At 54.9% G+C, this 20000-nt stretch overlaps 1 long non-coding RNA gene and 1 pseudogene across 1 annotated transcript; one reads left to right on the forward strand and one right to left on the reverse strand.

Moving 5' to 3' along the window:
* The window catches only part of LOC144309618 (uncharacterized), a 4793-nt pseudogene extending 3713 nt beyond the window's left edge, over positions 1-1080 (reverse strand).
* An 11939-nt stretch (positions 1081-13019) lies between these two features.
* Positions 13020-13777, forward strand: LOC144309613 (uncharacterized). The gene is made up of 2 exons (XR_013375559.1): positions 13020-13260; positions 13512-13777. It is a non-coding gene; the product is annotated as an uncharacterized LOC144309613 (long non-coding RNA).
* Positions 13778-20000: the final 6223 nt, after the last annotated feature.

A 20000-nucleotide genomic window follows, 5' to 3' on the forward strand; every position in this document is an offset into this window, starting at 1 on the left:
CTGGAAGGTTGACGGATAAGAGAAAGGAAAAGAGGGACGGACGCCTGGGTGGCTCAGTGGTTGGGCGGCTGCCTTCCTCTCGGGGCTGGATGCGGGGCGGGGGTTGGGGAGGTGGAAGGGGTACCCTGGGCTCGTGTGCCCGCATCGGGTTCCCTGCGGGGAGCCTGCTTCTCCCTCTGCCTGTGTCTCTGCCTCTCTCTCTCTCTGTGACTATCATAAATAAATAAAAATTAAAAAAAAAAAAAAAAAAGAACGAGAGAAGGCAGCTGGAGAAACTACATGCGAACGCAGACGGTAGACACAACCCCAGGGGGGAGGGCTGGGCTCCGTGAGGGGTGGGACAGAGGCCAGCGGTTTCCACGAAGAGCCTTTCGATGGACTGCTGAATGGACTGGATCTGCGGCTTTGGCTGCGAGCCTCCTTGGATGGTGACGGGACAGGCGAGGACAGGCCCGGACACCCCGCAGGCCCGCCCGAGGGCCTGCTTGGAGCGCACGAACACGTAGGGCACGTTCTTCTCTTCACGCGGCAGGCAGGCAGGCGGGCGGCGGACGGTGCGGGATGATCTCCAGGGGCTCGGCGTCTGCAGCCAGCCATCAGGATGAACTCAGAGATGCCTCTCCACAGAGGGTTTTGGTGGCTTCGTGGGCTCCTTTCCGAAGCTGCTTGTAGTTACGGGACTGCTGAACACGCGTCCAGGAGTTTCTTGGGGAGGTGGGCATCTGCCAGGGGGTAGGCCTTCGGATTCACATCAGCCTCAGTCATCTCTGCGTATCCGCGGTCCCTGTGGGTTTCCTGTAAAAAGACGTGTCCTGGGAGCTACCTATCACCGTCACACTTCATACGGATAACCGGTTTTGTCCCCACGCGCCCCCGCCCCCGCCGCCGTTGGGGTGGGCGGTGGGATGTGCTGTGCTCCCGTCACAGTTTGTGGGCCTGGAATGGTGGTGATCGAGATAGACCCTTCCGCCACCTCATTACAAAGAAACAAGACACGTGTGGTGTCTTGTTAGACCCACAGGCACAGAAAAGAAAAGGAGAACTACTTATCCCCTTGCTCCACCGGGACCCACCCGGATGCCATGCCCATGCCGGAGGGTCCGGGCCCCGAGGGACGGGCGTACTCAACTTTGCTGTGAACTCAACGGATTAGTGGAGTTGTGCCTCTGAGGATTTGTCCACGGAAACTACTTCAAATGATCGATTTTGTCCGTCTCGTGTACTTTTCCTTGTGACGAGCAAGCAGGTTAAAAAAAAAGAAAAAGAAAAAAATGAAAAAAGGGGGGAATCCCTGCGTGGCGCAGCGGTTTGGCGCCTGCCCTTGGCCCAGGGCGCGATCCTGGAGACCCGGGATCGAGTCCCACGTCGGGCTCCCGGTGCATGGAGCCTGCTTCTCTCTCTGCCTATGTCTCTGCCTCTCTTTCTCTCTCTCTCTCTCTCTCTCTCTCTCTCTCTCTCTCTCTCTCTCCCCCCCCGACTATCATAAATAAATAAATAAATAAATAAATAAATAAATAAATAAATAAATAAAAGTCTATAGGTTAAACTTTTACAATAGCTTCCCAAATCTTTGGTGACCTGGAACTTTGAAGGTGTAACTAGCTTAATTGATAAATTGGGTTCAGTTCATCGGATACCTGGCGTCTGTCTTTCCAACAGAAAGGTAAAATACTAAAGTGTGAGTCAGTAAGACACCCAAGGTGGTTTTTTTGTTTTGTGGTGTTGTGTTTTCCTCCCCCACCCCTTGCCCTTTTCTTCCTCCCCCCCCCCTCCCCCCACCTCAGTTTTTGTGTTTCTCTTTTGTCTGATTCAGGAAACCTGCAGATACCTGGGTGTGTCAGTAAACGTGTTTCAGGTTGGTTTGTTCGTTTCTCTTTTCCTTCCTCTTTTTTTTTTTTTAATTTTAATTCACAATTCATCACACACACACACACACACACACACACACACACACACACACACGGGCAGAGGGAGAAGCGGGCACCCTGCAGGACCGCTGAGCCACCCAGGGATCCCCTGTTTCGTGCTTCCTTCACAATTGTATCATACAGGGCAGCCCAGCCCGTGTGGCTCAGCGTTTTAGTGCCGCCTTCAGCCCAGGGCGTGATCCTGGAGTCCCGGGATCGAGTCCCACGTCAGGCTCCCTGCACTGGAGCCTGCTTCTCCCTCTGTGTCTTTGCCCCCCCCCCCCTCTCTCTCTTAAATCTTAAAAAAAAAATTGTGTCCTACATGTTAGGTTTTTACAAAATGAACAGCGGAGAAATAAAAAACCAGCAGAGCCAGGCAGTAGGTAGGAGAGTGCTTTAATGGGGAGCGCTCCTGGGCGAGGTTCCATGACTCGGAGAGGTGGCCAGAGTCAGGGAAGTCGCGCGGGGTTGGGGACTGTGGGGGTTTTGAAGCCTTCTTGGTTCCGACTCTGGATCCGGGTGGGTCCCTAGCCAAATTAGACAAGGGAACACCGTGTCCTTAGGTGATTGGCTGGGAGTAGGGGGGGGATAGTATCAGACGATGGGGAGGGGGCGGGGGCGGTTCCTGGATGGAAAGTTTCGGTTTCCCATCTAGGCTTCGACTCACTGGAGATGATGTGGTGGTCAGGGATGCTTTGACGGGAAGATCAGCCATTTTGACCCAGTTTGAGATGTCCGCCATTTTGGGTGCCCCTGTCTCTCAGCCAGCCCAACAATACATACACAAACACACACACACACACACACACACACACACACGTGTTTCTAAAAACTATCACATGTATTCATACATTTGACAATCTAAGGATTTCTGGTACGATAGACAATGTGCCCGTGGTTCCTACTGACTTTTCACCAGAGACTGAGGTTTCTAGGAGTTAACAGTCTGCCGCCTGGGTGGCTCAGCGGTTGAGGGGTTGAGCATCGGCCTTTGGGTCAGGGCCCAATTCTGGGGCGGCGGGGGGGGAGGTATCCGAGTCCGGACCCCTTTCCACATCTGGCTCCTTGTGGGGAGCCTGCTTCTGCCTATGTCTCTGTCTCTGTCTCCCTCCCTCCCTCTCTTCCCCCTTCACAAAGTTCTCTCTCTCTCTCTCTCTCTCTCTCTCTCTCTCTCTCTCTCTCCTCTCTCAAAAAGTGTAAAATAAGTACAATTTTAAAAAATCTGCCACATGGAATCGAGACTACTGGTTAACGATAAGGAAAACAACCTCTGTGTGTGAGATAGTAGGAGACATGTAGAATAGATACAAGGCATGAAAATACGGGTGGTGGTGGTGGTGGTTAAAGAAAATGAATCGGGGATCCCTGGGTGGCGCAGTGGTTTGGCGCCTGCCTTTGGCCCAGGGCACGATCCTGGAGACCTGGGATCGAATCCCACATCAGGCTCCCGGTGCATGGAGCCTGCTTCTCCCTCTGCCTGTGTCTCTGCCTCTCTCTCTCTCTCTCTCTCTGTGACTATCATAAATAAATAAAATAAAATAAAATAAAATAAAATAAAATAAAATAAAATAAAATAAAAAAGAAAATGAATCTGTCCTGAAATGACTCTGGCTTTTTTTTTTTTTTTTTAAGATTTTATTTACTTATTCACGAGAGACACAGGGACAGGCAGAGACAAGGGAAGCAGGCTCTATGCGAGGACCCTGATATGGGACTCGGTCCCAGGAGTCTGGGATCACGCCCTGAGCTGAAGCCAGACGCTCAAACGCTGAGGCACAGGGGCGTCCCAAAGCCTGGCTATTTAGAGAAAGAACACTTAAGACTGACGGAATGGAAAAAGAAATTATAGAAGGGATTTATGAAGGAGATTTTTGAGATTTGTTTTTTGTTTTCTGTTTTTTATTTTTTTGGATTTTATTTATGTATTCATGGGAGAGAGACAGAGACAGAGAGAGAGACAGAGAGAAGGAGAGAGAGTAACAGAGACAGAGAGAGACAGAGAGAAAGACAGAGAAAGAGAGAGACAAAGAGAGACAGAGGCACAGAGACAGAGACACAGAGAGATAGAGAGAGACAGAGAAAGCAAGACAGAGACAAAGAGAGACAGAGATAGAGAAAGAGAGAGACACAGAGAAGGAGAGAGACAGGGAGAGAGAGAGAGACAAAGAGAGAGACAGAGAGATAAAGAGAGACAGAAGGGGAGAGAGACACAGAGAAAAGAGAGGCAGAGAGATAAACAGAGGCAGAGACAGAGACAGAGAGAAGGGGAGAGAGAGACAAAGAGAGAGAGACAGAGAAAAGAGAGGCAGAGAGACACAGAGAGACAGACACAGAGAGAGGCAGAGACAGAGAAAGAGAGAGAGACAGAGAGAAGGGGAGAGAGAGACAAAGAGACAGAGAAAAGGGGCAGAGAGATAAAGAGAGACAGAGACAGAGAGACAGACACAGAGACACAGTGAGGCAGAGACAGAGAAAGAGAGAGACAGACAGAGAGACACACACACAGAGAGAGAGAGAGAGAGGCAGAGACACAGGCAGGGGAAGAAGTAGGCTCCACGTGGGGAGCCCGATGTGGGTCTGGATCCCAGGACCCTTGGGATCAGGCCCTGAGCCAAAGGCAGACCTTCCACCGCTGAGCCACCCAAGGCGTCCCAGAAGCAGACTCTTTGAAAAGGGATTGCAGGCGTGGTCAGGACGGACTGAGATTGGGAGAAGTGGGTTTTACTACTACACTGGTGTACAACTGAGATTTGGCTCTTCTCTCTGCTAAAATGGCGAGATTCTCTTGCATTGGTAGTCTACTCTCGATAAGAGTGTGAACAGAGAAGAAAAGACAAAGACAAGGTGCTTTTTTGTTTGGTTGGTTGGCTTGGTTTGGTGTGGTTTGGTTGGGGGTTTTTTGTTTGTTTTTTGGGGTGTGTGTGTGTGTGTGTGTGTGTGTGTCTCCCTTTACCTGCCCAGAACAGCAAGGTTTTTAGATTCCCTTTTTTTTTTTTTTTTTGGTTGTTCTTGTTTCACTTTTTTTGGTATTTACTTATTTATTTTATTTTTTGGGTTCGTTTGTATCCGGTCTTCCCCTACTACGTAAGAGTGAAAACTTCTCCACGGTAAAGGAGCTTCATTTTGGGGACAACTCTAAAAGCACCTGTAGAATCTCCTAGGGGCCACCTCGGCGAAAGAGACACTGAAGATTTCCGTTTTGTTATGATCCGTGATCCTTTGTAGGCATGTGCCTTGAAAACTTCTGAGATGTTTTTGGTTGGCTGGTTGGCTGCCTGTCTGTCTGTCTGTCTACTGGTCCCTTCACCCGTTCGTGGATTCTCAGCGGATCCCAGAATGCCAAACCCTAAATAGAGTCTCTTGACTACTATAGGTCGTTTACCTGCTATGGGAAGGCACATGAGAAGCACTGTCAGACAAAGAACCATAAGCCCTCTTAGATTACATTGTGTGGGTGAATGCTGCCGGTGTTCCGAACAGGAAATGAAATTCCTAAACTTGTAACGTGTCCTGGTAGAGTGCCGTCACTCCACATTCGAACTGTTTAAATGCTCTGCGTACGTGCATGTGTGTTGTGTGTGTATGTGTGTGTGACAGAAACTGGTCGGATTTTCCTCTCGACTGCATTATAATGAATTCTCATTGGGTCTTTAGGCACGTCCATCCGTGGGTGACCTCCCTGTCACGTGCAGGTGTTGTTAGGAAGGTCTTGCAACAATGCGGTCCACTTTTCAGAAGATTCGCGGAAAGGACTCTGGACGAATCCCGGTGTCTGGTCACCCTGAGATTGTCCAACTACATACAGTAGGAGTTGCCGGAACTAATGAAAAAGCTGCGTGGAAACCGAACAGAAAGGAACAACGTGGAACTGAATGAGGTCCACGAAACCCTGAACAGAGTTCAGAAACTCTCAGTGAGTCATCTTCCTTTTTTTTGGCGATTGTTAAATCCTCTTCAGAAGGTCGGTGGGAATCCGTGCTCATTGCAACCAGACACCGTTGGAAGGATCCGCTGTATCACCAAGGCCTTCCTTGAGTAGAATGGCGTCTGTTTTTCTTTCTTTCGACCTCCCCCGGTCCCCACGCCGCCCTCCCCTCCCTTTCTCCCCCCCGCCCCCCACCCGGCCCCGGCCCCGGCCCCGGCCCCCGGGGTCCATTTGTCAAAGTGATCTCTATTGACCGAGCGGGCCAGGGGCCCCTGGAATCGCATCCTAAGACTCAGATAGGATCAGACAGCCTGGAGACGCTCAGATCCACTTCTCGGGAGCCACCCGAGCCCCTCGGAAACCGTGAGCCTGATACCTTCCTTCCAGAGGTCGCCGCGGCCTCACTGGGCGAGTCAAGAGTGCCACCTCCTGGCGGACGAAACCGAGAGTCAGCTGCTTAACCCCAGCGAGCCTCCCAGGTTGCCCCTACGAGGTGCTTGGAAATGCTGAGGCTCAACGACACCGGAACCACAACAACCGGAAGAACAGAAAAGAAGAGCAAAAGAAATGCTGAAGTTCTTCCTTCTGGCCTTGCCTTTACAGGAGTGTGCCGTCTGCGACCACGCCTGTCTCCGCGGACAGGAAGAAAAGAGTCCAGATGGCTGAACCGGGGTTCTGCACTCTGCGGACCACAGGAACCCCCTCCAGCCTGACCCAGGAACTCCCTTACTCTGAGCCAGGGACAGGAGGTCTTGTTTTGTGTTTCGGTTGTGGTCCAAAAGACAGGCGTCACCTACGATGGAACCTTGTAACCCTTTCTAAGCCTAGAGTCGCTCAGCGGCATTACATACGTTCACACATCCTCCTCGCCAAGTTATCTTTCCATTCCATTTTTTTACTCTCTTTTTTGAAACTCTTTAAATTTTATTTATTTATTTGTTCGTTCGTGCATGCATTCATTCATTCATTCATTGTTTGTTTGTTTATTATTTTAAAGGATTTTTTTATTGAGAGAGAGAGAGAGAGAGAGAGAGAGAGAGAGAGAGAGAGAGAGAGGCAGAGACACAGAGGGAGAAGCAGGCTCCATGCAGGGAGCCCGATGTGGGACTGGATCCCGGGTCTCCAGGATCACACCCCAGGCTGCAGGTGGCGCCAAACCGCTGCGCCACCGGGGCTGCCCTCCATTTTTTTACTCTTAAGTTTAATTTCTTACACTGTATTGATCGGGCACCCGATCTCTCTCTCTCTCTCTCTCTCTCTCTCTCTCGAATAAATAAATTAAATATTTAAAAAATAAATGAATAAATAAACTGTATTTATTCACGGGAGACACACAGAGAGAGGCCGGGACGCAGGCAGAGGGAGAAGCAGGCTCCACGCGGGGGGGGGGGGGGGCCCCGGTGCGGTGCTGGATCCCCAAAAAGCCGTGATGACGCCCGCCCGGAGCCCAGTCGAAGGCAGACGCTCAAACTCGGGTATGCCACCCGAGCACACCTCGTCCGCACCTCTTCCTTCCCACCGCCACCCACCCTCTTGTGCGTTCGTCGGGTTCCCACACACAGGACCTCGTCCTCCAGGTGTATCCCTAGACACACCCTAGCACCCTAGGATCCCCAACGAGGGAATAGGTTCAGATGGGACCGATGCTCATGTGACCGTGCTCCTGTTTGAGGACTGTCCTCGGTTGCTGTAGCGGTGACGGCGAGACAAAGGGTCTCTCTCCACACACCGCACAGGCGGGTGGGGGGCATGCCCCGAGTGGGGCAGATGTCCCCATCCCAAGGAGGCGGAGGAGGAAAGCCACCCCAAGGCCCCTCTTTGGTGCCTGTCCTGTGTCAGGAAACGCTACTGACCTGGGTGGATCCGGACCAGGCTGTGTCCGTCCCAGCTGCCCTGGGATCCCACACTCCTCACACCTGGACCCACCGGTGTGGCGCCTGCCTTTCCGGCTCTGCCTGCCTGCCTGACTATCTCTGCATCCAACTTGCAACTTTCAGTCCGTGAGCTTAGGGGCTTCGACTCTCTGGGTCTTGCTAGAACCCAAACAGAGAAAGACGTTTGCCATACCATAGATACCACTTTCAATTAAGCATCTGTGAAATGATGATTATGGAGGAAGGAAATTCTCAGCCTTGAACGTTTCTGGGCCCTGCTCCATTGGCTTTCACACTGACCCAGGCCCAAACGGCTCCCAGAAAACTCAGCACTAGTTGGGCTCTATTTCCGTGCCACTGAGTGCACGTTGCCTGTCTGCCTCCCCTAAAAAGTCAAGCAACGGGGATGCCTGGGTAGCTCCGTGTTCAGCATCTGCCTTGAGGTCAGTCATCATCCTGGGGTCCTGGGGCCCCGACTCCCACTTGGGGCTCCCCGCGGGGAGCCTGCTTCTCTCTGCATCTGTCAATACCTGTCTCTGTGTGTCTCTCATGGATAAATAAAGAACATCTCTAAAACAGGAAAGAATGAATGATTAATTAAAAGGACTGACTGACTGGACTGATCGACTGACCGACCGACCGGCTGAATGAATGTATACATAAGCAAGCCAGGAAGGAAGCAAGCAAGCAAGCAAATAAATGAACAAATGAAATCGATGAAGGGCTGCGTGGCTGCTGGCTGGCACTGTGGGTGGAGTGTGGGACTCTATATTTCTCGGTTGTGAGGACGAGCCCTAACCTGGGTGTAAACATCGCATACACCTAAAATCTTTTGAAAATAAAACAATGAAAAGAAAAGAAAAGAAAAGAAAAGAAAAGAAAAGAAAAGAAAAAGGTGGGCAGCCCGGGTGGCTCGGCGGTTGAGCGCGGCCTTCAGCCCGGGGCCTGATCCTGGAGGCCCGGCATCAGAGTCCCACGTCGGGCTCCCAGCATGGAGCCTGCTTCTCCCTCTGCCTGTGTGTCGGTCCGACTCTCCCACTCACTGTGTCTCAGGAGAAAATAAACAGAATCTTTACAAAAAGGGAAAAGAAGTTGTTTTGTTTTGTTTTGTTTTGTTTTGTTTTGTTTCGATCGGATTGATCGATCGCTAAAAGGCAACCTGCCAAAACTGACGATGAGAAAACGGAAGAAAACCTTCCTGGTTCCCATAGAGTTCAAGCCCTACAGCCTTGCCCGTACCAAGATCAGAGAATAAACTGTCCACTCTCTACGGCGTCCCTCCTCCCGAGGACGCCCCAGCTCCTTATGGAGCATGCACACGCACGTGCACACGCACGCAGAAAAGCGGGGTGAACCGAACCAGACCCTAGAGAACCCTGCAGCGAAGGTTGAGCACAGGACACCCCCACCCCCCCGCCAGCCACAGGAAACTCCGGCAGGCTACCACTGGACTGCTTAGGGGGCCTATACTTACTTGCAAGTGCTTGCTGACCTGGGACACGTGGAAGGGGAACCTGAGGCTCAGATGGCCCGAACCGGGTGAATGGGGTGCTTTGCTCATGCCTCAATGCTATGCTCTCCACGATTAGAGAAAGCTGGCAATGAGGCCAGCCCAGGGACCGGAACCTAACCTAGGAATCCCTCTGGTTCCATCAGTCATGTCCCGACTGTTGGTGAGTGAGGAACCAGTGCTCGGCTCGCTCGGGGAGACAGACGCTCTGGTCTTCTTCGGGTTGGGTTGTTGCTGCGGCTTTGGGTATCTTTGCAGGAAACCGGCCTCTTCTCTTTCGAAATGGAAACCAAAGGATGGACGGGGTCCGGACCCGGTCACGCTCGCTGGCCACTGGAGTTGTTGTCAACCAGCCAGCGGGGAGATCGGAACATCGGGTCTTTCGTGACCTCTCCACAGATAGATAGGAGTGAGACCAAGGCTATATACTTTGTTGGCGTCTCGTCTGTGTCTACGTGTCCCTGTGGGTTCTACGAGGGAGAGGTTTCCTCTACCTCCGGATGCTATATTGCTAACATCCCTTTGTAAAGGAACTGTAGCTTATGGGATCCCTGGGTGGCGCAGCGGTTTGGCGCCTGCCTTTGGCCCAGGGCGCGATCCTGGAGACCCGGGATCGAATCCCACGTCGGGCTCCCGGTGCATGGAGCCTGCTTCTCCTTCTGCCTATGTCTCTGCCTCTCTCTCTCTCTCTCTCTCTCTCTGTGTGACTATCATAAATAAATAAAAATTAAAAAAAAGAAAAAAAAAAAGGAACTGTAGGTTAGGAGTTCAAAGGCTGGCGCGGGTAAACATCATCGGAACAGGACAGCTCGGAGCGATAAGGACGAGTGCCAATATTTCACAAGTTCCCACGATCTGGGATGAAGTTCTGTTCGTTCGTTCCCGATCATGCGGGTCTGGGATCCTTTCCTGCATCCGTCTCCTTGCGGGGGGAGGGGGGGGGGGGGGAGGGGGGGGGACCTGCTTCTGCCCATGTCTCTGTCTCTGTCTCTCTCTCACACACAGGAATAAAGAAACAAAATAGTGTAAAAAAGGAAAGATGCTCGGTCTCCCACTCTCTCCCTCTCCCTCCTCCTCCTCCTCCCCCTTCCCCCCTTCACACAGTGCTCTCTCTCTGAAAGGAAGTTAATATATTACAATTTTGCAAAAGCCTGCCAATGGAATGGAGACTACTGGAGAACGAGAAGGAAAACAATTCCGTGTGTGACAAGTAGGAGATGTGTAGGAAACGTACAAGGCGTGAGAATACATGTTTTGGTGAGGGAAAAGAAAATAATTCTGTCCTGAAATGAGCCTGGCTATTTTTTTCTTTTTTAAGATTTTATTTACTTATTCAGAAGGAAGGGAGTGGAGGGAGGGAGGGAGGGAGGGAGGGAGGGAGGGAGGGAGGGAGAGAGGGAGGGAGGGAGGGAGAGAGGGAGGCAGAGAGAGGGAAAAGAAGGCTCCATGCAAGGAGCCCGCTATGGGACCCGATCCCGGGAGTCCGGGATCACGTCCTGAGCCAAAGGCAGAGGCTTAACCACTGAAACACCCAGGCGTCCCGGAAGCAGATTTTTTTGAAAAGGAATTGTAGGCATGGTCAGGACAGACTGAGATTGGGAGAAGTGAGCTTTACTAGTACACTGGTATAGCATTAAGACTCGGCTCTTGTCTCTGTTAAAATGAAGAGATTTCCTTGCGTTGGTAGTCTCATCATGGCAAGGGATTGTGAACAGAGAAGAGAAAAATATATTATTATTATTTTCTCTCTCCGGACCAGCCAGGTTTTTATATTCCTTTTTATCCGCGAATTACCTCCGTGAGAGAGTGAAAACTTCTCAATATTAAAGGAGCTACATTTTGGAGACAACTCTGTAAGCTCCTGTGGAATCTCCTAGGGCCACCCTGGCGAAACAGATACTGACATTGTTTTCAGTTTTGTAATGACCCGTGATCCTTTATAGGCCCGGGCCTTGAAAGCTTCTGAGATGTTGGTTGGTTGGTTGGTTGGTTGGTTGGATGGATGGATGGATGGTTTGTGTATCTGGCTGGTCGGCTGGCTGCCCGGCTGTTTGCTGGTTCCTTCATCCGGTCATGGATTTTCAGCGGATCCCAGAAAAGTCTAGCCCTAGGTTGAGTCTCTTGACTAACATAGGTCGTTTACCTGCTATGTGAAGGCACGTGAGAAGCAGCGTCAGACAAAGAATCATAAGCCCTCTTAGATTATATTGGTTGCGTGAATGCTGTGGGTGTTCCAAAAGCGACGTAAATTCGTTAAGTGGTAACGTGCCCTGGTACATTGTTAAAATGCCGTGTGTGACAAATCATAATCCGTTTTTCTTCTCGACTGCACTCTAGCCAACTCTCCTCGGGTCTTTAACCACGTTCACCGGTGACCGCCATGTCATGTACATGCCACGTTCTGACGCTCTTGCAAAAACAAACAAAACACACACACACACACACACACACACACACATTTATTTATTTATTTATTTATTTATTTATTTATTTTTTATTTATCCCAGATTCCAGAAGAACCACGCAAAGGACTTTTGACACATCTCAGTTTCTGGTCACCCTGAGATCATCGAACAACAGTATGAATTGCCAGAACTAGTGAAATAGCTGCATTTACCCAGAACAAAACCAGGGACTTCTGGGTGCCTCAGCGGTGGAGCCTCTGCCTTGGGCTTAAGGCGTGACCCCGGAGTCCCGGGTTCGAGTCCCGCATCGGGCTCCCTGCATGGGGCCTGCTTCTCTCTCTCTCTCTCTCTCTCTCTCTCTCTCTCATACATAAATAAAATCTTAAACAAACAGAACTAAAAGGAACAACATGGAACTGAAAAGAGCGAAAGACAATGATGACCGGTTTCTTTGTTTTTGTTTTTTAAAGACTTTATTTAGTTATTCACGAGAGACACAATGAGAGAGAGGCAGAGACACAGGCAGAGGGAGAAGCAGGCTCTGCAGGGAGAGACCGATGAGGGACTCCAGGATCACACCCTGAGCCAAAGACAGCTGCTCCCACCGCTGAACCACCCAGGCGTCCTGATGACCCTTTTTTAAAGACTCTTGTTCAAATCACTGCTGATCCCCTCATGTTTGCTCTTCCAGTTTGAAGGAAACTTTGTCTGTAGAGATATCTATACCTTAGAGAAATTGGAGGAACGAGTGAGTTTGTAAACAAATTAAAATCCTTATCCTTGGGCAGCCCTGGTGACTCAGCGGTTTAGCGCTGCCTTCAGCCCAGGCCGTGATCCTGGAGACCCTGCATGGAGCCTGCTTCTCCCTCTGCCTGTGTCTCTGCCTCTCTCTCTCTCTCTCTCTCTCTCTCTCTCTCTCTCTCTGTGTGTGCGTTTGTGTCTCTCATGAATAAATACATAAAATCTAAAGAAAAAAAAATCTTTAAAATCCTTATCTTTTCTCCCTACCTGTGACCCGTCAGTGTTCAGAAACTCTCAGTGAGTTATCTTTTTTCTTTTCTTTTCTTTTCTTTTCTTTTCTTTTTTTCTTTTTCTCTCTTTCTCTCTCTTTTTCTAATGAGTTATCTTTCTTTTATGGCAATTGCCAATCACCTGCGTGAGGTCTGTTCCGTGGGAATATGTTCTCATTGTGACCGGCCACTGTTGGAAGAATCCCTTGTATCACCAAGACCTGCCTTCCTTGAGTGCAATGGCATCTGTTTTTCTTTTCTCTTCTCTTCCTCCCCCCCCCCCCCCCCCCCCCCCCCCCCCGCCCCGGTTTATTTTTCAGAGTGATCTCTACTCCCAACGTAGGGCTCGCACTCACGGCCTGGAGGTCAAGAGTCGTGCTCACTACTGACCGAGCGGGCCAGGGGCCCCTGGAATCGCATCCTAAGACTCAGATAGGATCAGACAGCCTGGAGACACTCAGATCCACTTCTCGGGAGCCACCCGAGCCCCTCGGAAACCGTGAGCCTGATACCTTCCTTCCAGAGGTCGCCGCGGCCTCACTGGGCGAGTCAAGAGTGCCACCTCCTGGCGGATGAAACCGAGAGTCAGCTGCTTAACCCCAGCGAGCCTCCCAGGTTGCCCCTACGAGGTGCTTGGAAATGCGGAGGTTCTTCCCTCTTGCCTTGCTTTTTTTTTTTTTTTTCTTTTTTTTATTTATTTACTTATGATAGTCACACAGAGAGAGAGAGGCAGAGACACAGGCAGAGGGAGAAGCAGGCTCCATGCACCGGGAGCCTGATATGGGATTCGATCCCGGGTCTCCAGGATCGCGCCCTGGGCCAAAGGCAGGCGCCAAACGGCTGCGCCACCCAGGGATCCCCTCTTGCCTTGCTTTTGCAGGGCTGACGACAGTGACCACGTCTGTCTACCTGGCGAGGCAGAAACAATTCCAGGTTGCTGAACCCTGGTTTTCCACACTGCGGACGACAGGATATCACCCCCTCCCCCTCTTTCAACCTGACCCAGGAATTCCCTTACTCTGAGCCAAGGACAGGGTGGGGGGGTGGGGGTGGGGTCTTGTTGTTGTTGTTGTTTGTTTTTGTTTGTTTTGCTTTTCTTCCCCCCAGTTGTGGTAAAAAGAAAAATAGACGTCACCTAAAATGGAATGTTGTAGTCGTTTCTTTCTTTCTTTTTTTTAATATTTTATTTATTTATTCACGAGAGACACAGAGACAGAGACACAGGCAGAGGGAGAAGCAGACTCTATGCAGGGAGCCTGACGTGGGACTCGATCCTGGGTCTCCAGGATCAGGCCCTGGGCTGAAGGCAGACGCTAAACCGCTGAGCCACCCGGGGATCCCTGGACGCTCCACCGCTGAGCCACCCAGGCGCTCCATACATACTTAAGTTATTGAGAGTTTGTTCCTTCATTTTTCATCATCTCTAGACCCAACGTGGGGCTCAAACTCACAACCCTGACTGCAATCAAAAGTTGAGTGCTCTTCTGACGGAGCGGGCCTGCCGGGGCCTGGGGCCCGGGGCCCGGGCCGGGGGCCGGGAGCTTCTGCCCTTTCATGTTTTCAAGCTCAGAGTCACCTTTTGTCCGGGGAGGGCCCCACCCCCCAACCCCTCCGTGCGGAGGTGCCATCTGTCGGGCTGGTTCATGTTTGTCCATCTTCCTTACTCCTTTTAGTAGACAGAAGGTGGCTTGTGACACAGCCGGGGACTACTTCGAATGAGACTGAGGATTTCCCTTGGGAAGTGGGTGCGAGAGGGAGGACAGGTCGATGGGGAACCAGGAGACTGTTGGCCCGTCGCTTTAGAGGAAAGAGTGTCCTTGTTGGGCCCTCACCCAGGGTGGATGAGTCAGAACTGTCCCTGGCCAGGCCTCCCTTAGTCCTTCGCCCATATCACTCCATGCCTGTGTTTGGCCTCTGGACCCTAAGACACCACGGTGGTCATGTGTTTAACTCCCCATCAGATTCACCAGTCCCCGCCATGCCACGCCCTCCCAGACGCACCCCCACCCCTGGAAGGCATTAAGAGTGAGATGGCATCCTCCACATCCAGGATTGATTCCCAAAGGGTTTATTGGGGTTTCCTGGGTCAGGAAACCAGGAGGGGTCGCTTTTGGACCCCAAACAATGTGAGTTCTTCAGACATCCTCTTTGCCCTTCTCTTTCCCCCTCCCCTCCCCTCCTCTCCTCTCCTCTTCTCTTCTCTTTTCTTCTCTCCCCTCCCCCACAGCTTGGGAGCCGCAGCCTGAGGGTTTGGGGGAGGTGCAGAAAGCCATTCAATGGAGAGAAGTCCCAGGCTCGGACTTTAACAGACAGCCATGTGCATTTGAATGAAATGATTGAATGAGGGCCATTGGAATGGATGGCCCTGAACCTCCCTTCTGCCACCCGCCACCCTCCATCCCCACCCCCAACCAACCCTGAGTCCTCTGGTGGATTTGGAAATGGAAGGCCGGGGTGTGTGTGTGTGTGTGTGTGTGTGTGTGTGTGTTTACACGGACGCACCCGCGGAGGGTGGTGGGGCATGCTCACGTTGGCTCCTGCAAACTCCATTCATTCTGGGAATGTTCTGTTGTTTCTGCTGAGTTGCCAGTTGCTGCGATGAGCCAAGCTATACTCCTCCCGTTGCCGAGTTCTTAAAAAGGCCGAGTCTCCGGTTTTCTCCGTGAATGGACTGACCCACACCTTCCCATCCCGCCGGACCCCTTCTGCAAATACTTGCACTCAAAGGGTTCTTTCACCTCGTCCAGAAAACAAACAACAGCCACCCACACCCACCCCATTGCCACAGATACGCAACCCACACAACAAAACTCCAGCTGGCCTCCTTCTGCCTCCATGTACTTTATTTTATTTTTATTTTTTTAAATATTTTTATTTATTTATGATAGTCATAGAGAGAGAGAGAGAGAGAGAGAGAGAGACAGAGAGAGAGAGAGAGAGACAGAGAGAGAGGCAGAGACAGAGGCAGAGGGAGAAGCAGGCTCCATGCACAGGGAGGGAGCCCGACGTGGGATTCGATCCCGGGTCTCCAGGATCGCGCCCCGGGCCAAAGGCAGGCGCCAAACCGACCGCTGCGCCACCCAGGGATCCCCTCCACGTACTTTAGAGAGTCACTGTCTTAGACGTGCCTTAGGCTCAAGGACTCGATGCGGTCTCCCTTTCTGTGGCACGGTCGGTCCCATCCATCCCCCGTTAGGCCCAAAGTAGAATTGCATGACCACACGGCTCACGGGAGCTGGAGAAGATATGCTAAGGTGACCGACCGGACCGACCGACCGACCGGATGGGAGCACTGTCCATTCGAAAGGAAGGACCTACGGGCCGAGGCGTCTATAAACACGCTCCCTGGAAGTCTTTGGCTTTCGCGTGCCTCTGATGAAATCATTGCTCCGGAAACTCCAGCATCTATAGCCGGTCTTGTCCATGGTCTTCTGACCATGACTCGTCCTCCGTTCGCCTGACGTTCTGCCCAATTGTCCGTCCACGGAGAAATTAGACCCCGTCCCGTGAGAGCCGAATCCGACTCCTCCGCTCACCCCCACGACAGAGAAGACTATGCCCAGGTCTGTGCCCGCCCATCTTCCCTTTCTCCTCCGCCAGGGCAGAAGAAAATGTGGCCCGCCCTCCCTTCTCCTGTCAAAAGTCCAATCTGACATAGGACTTGGATACGAAGGAAACCAGAGTACTGTTTTGAACCATAGACACGTTGATTGATTGAAGATTTTATGTAGGTAGTCCTGAGACGCACGCGCGCGCGCACGCACGCACGCACACGGACGGACGCACGCACGCACGCACACGGACGCACGCACGCACGCACACGGACGGACGCACGCACGCACGCACGCACGCGGACGGACGCACGCACGGATGCACACAGAGGCAGAGACACAGGCAGAAGGAGAAGGAGACTCCATCCATGCAGGGATCACGCCCTGGGCCAAAGGCAGGCGCTCAACCGCTGAGCCACCCCGGCCTCCCTACCTGGAGACACTTTGATAGAGTAGCAGCAGCAGCAAAGAAACACACGCACACCGCCGCTCCCCCCACCCCCCCAGGTGAAAGAAGGTCCCGCTGACTCCCCTCCTTTTCCTCTGAGAAGAGAAGCACACCCTTTCTCCTGCCCCTGGAAGGTGCCTTGGAGGAGAGCGCCAGGAGGGGAGTGAATGACATTCTTCTCTTCAAGGACAGGAAGTTGAGCGTGAGCAGGAGAATTCTGGAGAAACAGATTGTGTTATAAGAAAGAAAGAAAGAAAGAAAGAAAGAAAGAAAGAGAAAATCCTTATGTTCTTTGAGCCTCCCCTCCCCCCCCAGAATTGAGTTCCTCTTCCACGACCTCTTCTCATTCAACCCAATAGACAAGTATTTGGGGGGGGGGGGGTCAGGTCCCAGACGCTGAGAGGGTGGAGGTGAAGGTGGTGCGGGGGAGGGGGGGGGCACACCGTCCTCTCCAGCGCCTTTGGTTCAGACCTCCTTCGTGACCTCCCTCCCTCCCTCCCTCCTTCGTCTTATAAATATATAAATAAAATCCTAAAGAAAAAGAAAAAAAAAAAAAAAAAAAAAGGAAGGACACGAGAAAAAACGGTGCATCCGTTGCCGTCCTAAGAGTCCTCGCCTGGTTTCGGCTCTACGTTCCCTCCCTGACCTCGGAAACGTGCCTGAGTCGTCCCGGGAGCCCCGCGCGGCGAGCGCGACCCCCTTTCCGGGCGGCAGCGGGCCCGGACGGACGGACGGACGGACGGACGGGTTTTCCAAGGCTCCCCCGCCCCGGGAGGACGGGGGTTCGCGCGGTGCGCGGCCGTGTGCTCCCGGGGCCCTCCGCCGTCCCCGGGCCGAGAGGCGAGATCCGAGGCGCCCTGACGGCCTCGCCGCCCGGATCTGTCCCGCTGTCGTTCGCGCCGGTTGTCGGGTGCCACCTGGCGGCCGCTTTTATAGAGCGTGTCCCCTCCGGAGGCTCGGCGGCGACAGGCAAGGAACAGCTTTGGTGTCGGTTTCCCGGGGCCGAGTTCCAGGAGGAGGGCGGCTCCGGCGCGAGCGTCCGGCTGTCGCCGGGGCCTCGGCGCGCGATGCGCTCGCCGGAGATTGGACCTCCGGAGCTGCGAGGGAGTGTCGCCGTCGCCGCTGTCGCCGCTGTCGCCTCCGCCTCGCTCCCGGAGGAGGCCGTGCGGGCCGCCTGGGTGGGTCGACCAGCACCCGCCGGTGGCTCCTCCTCCGCCCGCGCGGACCGACCTGGGCCGCCTCGGGGGCGGGGGACAGGGTGTGTCCCGCCGTCCGTCCTGTGGCTCCGGGCGATCTTCGGGCCTTCCTTCCGTGTCACTCGGTTGTCTCCCGTGGTCACGCCCTGGCGACGGGGACCGGTCTGAGCCTGGAGGGGAAGCCCGTGGGTGGCGCGACAGACCCGGCTGCGGGCACGTGTGGGGGTCCCGGGCGTCGGACGCGATTTTCTCCCCTTTTTCCGAGGCCCGCTGCGGAGGTGGGTCCCGGGCGGTCGGACCGGGTGCCACGCGGGGGTGGGCGGGCCGTCCGTTCGGGCGTCCGGCCCCGGTGGCGATTCCCGGTGAGGCTGCCTCTGCCGCGCGTGGCCCTCCACCTCCCCTGGCCCGAGCCGGGGTTGGGGACGGCGGTAGGCACGGGGCGGTCCTGAGGGCCGCGGGGGACGGCCTCCGCACGGTGCCTGCCTCCGGAGAACTTTGATGATTTTTCAAAGTCTCCTCTCGGAGATCACTGGCGTGGCGGCGTGGCGGCGTGGCGGCGTGGGGGCGTCTCCACCGACCGCGTATCGCCCCTCCTCCCCTCCCCTCCCCTCCCCGCCCCCGTTCCCTGGGTCGACCAGATAGCCCTGGGGGCTCCGTGGGGTGGGGGTGGGGGGGCGCCGTGGGGCAGGTTTTGGGGACAGTTGGCCGTGTCACGGTCCCGGGAGGTCGCGGTGACCTGTGGCTGGTCCCCGCCGGCAGGCGCGGTTATTTTCTTGCCCGAGATGAACATTTTTTGTTGCCAGGTAGGTGCTGACACGTTGTGTTTCGGCGACAGGCAGACAGACGACAGGCAGACGTAAAAGACAGCCGGTCCGTCCGTCGCTCGCCTTAGAGATGTGGGCCTCTGGGCGCGGGTGGGGTTCCGGGCTTGACCGCGCGGCCGAGCCGGTCCCTGTCCTCGCTCGCTGGAGCCTGAGCCGTCCGCCTGGGCCTGCGCGCCGGCTCTCGTGCTGGACTCCAGGTGGCCCGGGTCGCGGTGTCGCCCTCCGGTCTCCGGCACCCGAGGGAGGGCGGTGTGGGCAGGTGGCGGTGGGTCTTTTACCCCCGTGCGCTCCATGCCGTGGGCACCCGGCCGTTGGCCGTGACAACCCCTGTCTCGCAAGGCTCCGTGCCGCGTGTCAGGCGTCCCCCGCTGTGTCTGGGGTTGTCCGGTCGCTCCTGCCCCCCCCCCCCGGGGGTCGAGGGGCTTGCCGGTGAGGCGGAAGCAGGTCCCCCCGGTCGCCGTCCTCGCTGGGCTTTTGCTCCTCGGGAAGCCCCCTCGGGGCCGCAGCTTGCTGCCGATCGATCGATGTGGTGATCTCGTGCTCTCCTGGGCCGGGCCTAAGCCGCGTCAGACGAGGGACGGGCGTCCACGGCGGATGCGACCGCTCTTCTCGTTCTGCCCGCGGGCCCCTCCCTCCCCGGCTCCTCCGCGCCCGGCCGTCGTGGCGGGTGCGCGGGGGGCGCGCGCCGGGGTTGGGGGTGGTGCGGACTCCGGCCCGACCCCGGCCTCCCGCCTTCTTGCCTCGCGGCGCTGGCGGGACCGGGGTCCTCGGACGCGGCGGACACTCTCGCCGGCCTTTCCCGAAGGCCCTGGGTCCGTGGCGAGCGGCCCTCCCCTCCTCCGCGGGGAGGGCCGGCCCGACGCCGCGCTGCTCACCGCCCGGCCTGGGCGCGCTTGAGCGCGTTGCGCCCGGCCCTCCGTGGTGCCCCTGGAGCGCTCCAGGTCGCCTCAGGTGCCTGAGGCCGAGCGGTGGCGTCGTTTCCTTCCCCGGCGACTCCCCTCGGGCTGCCGCCGCCGTCGTCGTCGGCGTGTCCGAGGAGCGGGTGGTGGAAGAAGTCGGCAAGGGAGGCGCACCCGTGCCCCTGGCGGGGGCGCGGGCGCCTCGTCTTCCTTTCCCCTCTCCTCTCCTCCCCCCCTCGCCGCGCCGGCGGGGGGTGGGTGGCGTGGGGCGGTGTGACTCGGAGGACTTGGCGGGGCTCGTGAGCGCCCGCGGCGGGCCGGGCCAGCGCCGCGGCGCTTGGCCAGCCCGAGGGGCTGCCCCTCTCTCCCGGCACGGGTCGTGTCCCCGTCTCCGTCCCTCTCTCTCGCCCGCCTCGCGGGAGGCGGGGAGCTCTCTCCTCTGGGCGGTGAC

The sequence above is a fragment of the Canis aureus genome, unplaced genomic scaffold, assembly GCF_053574225.1.
Source record: "Canis aureus isolate CA01 unplaced genomic scaffold, VMU_Caureus_v.1.0 ptg000130l_RagTag, whole genome shotgun sequence".
NCBI classification, from domain to species: Eukaryota; Metazoa; Chordata; class Mammalia; order Carnivora; family Canidae; genus Canis; species Canis aureus.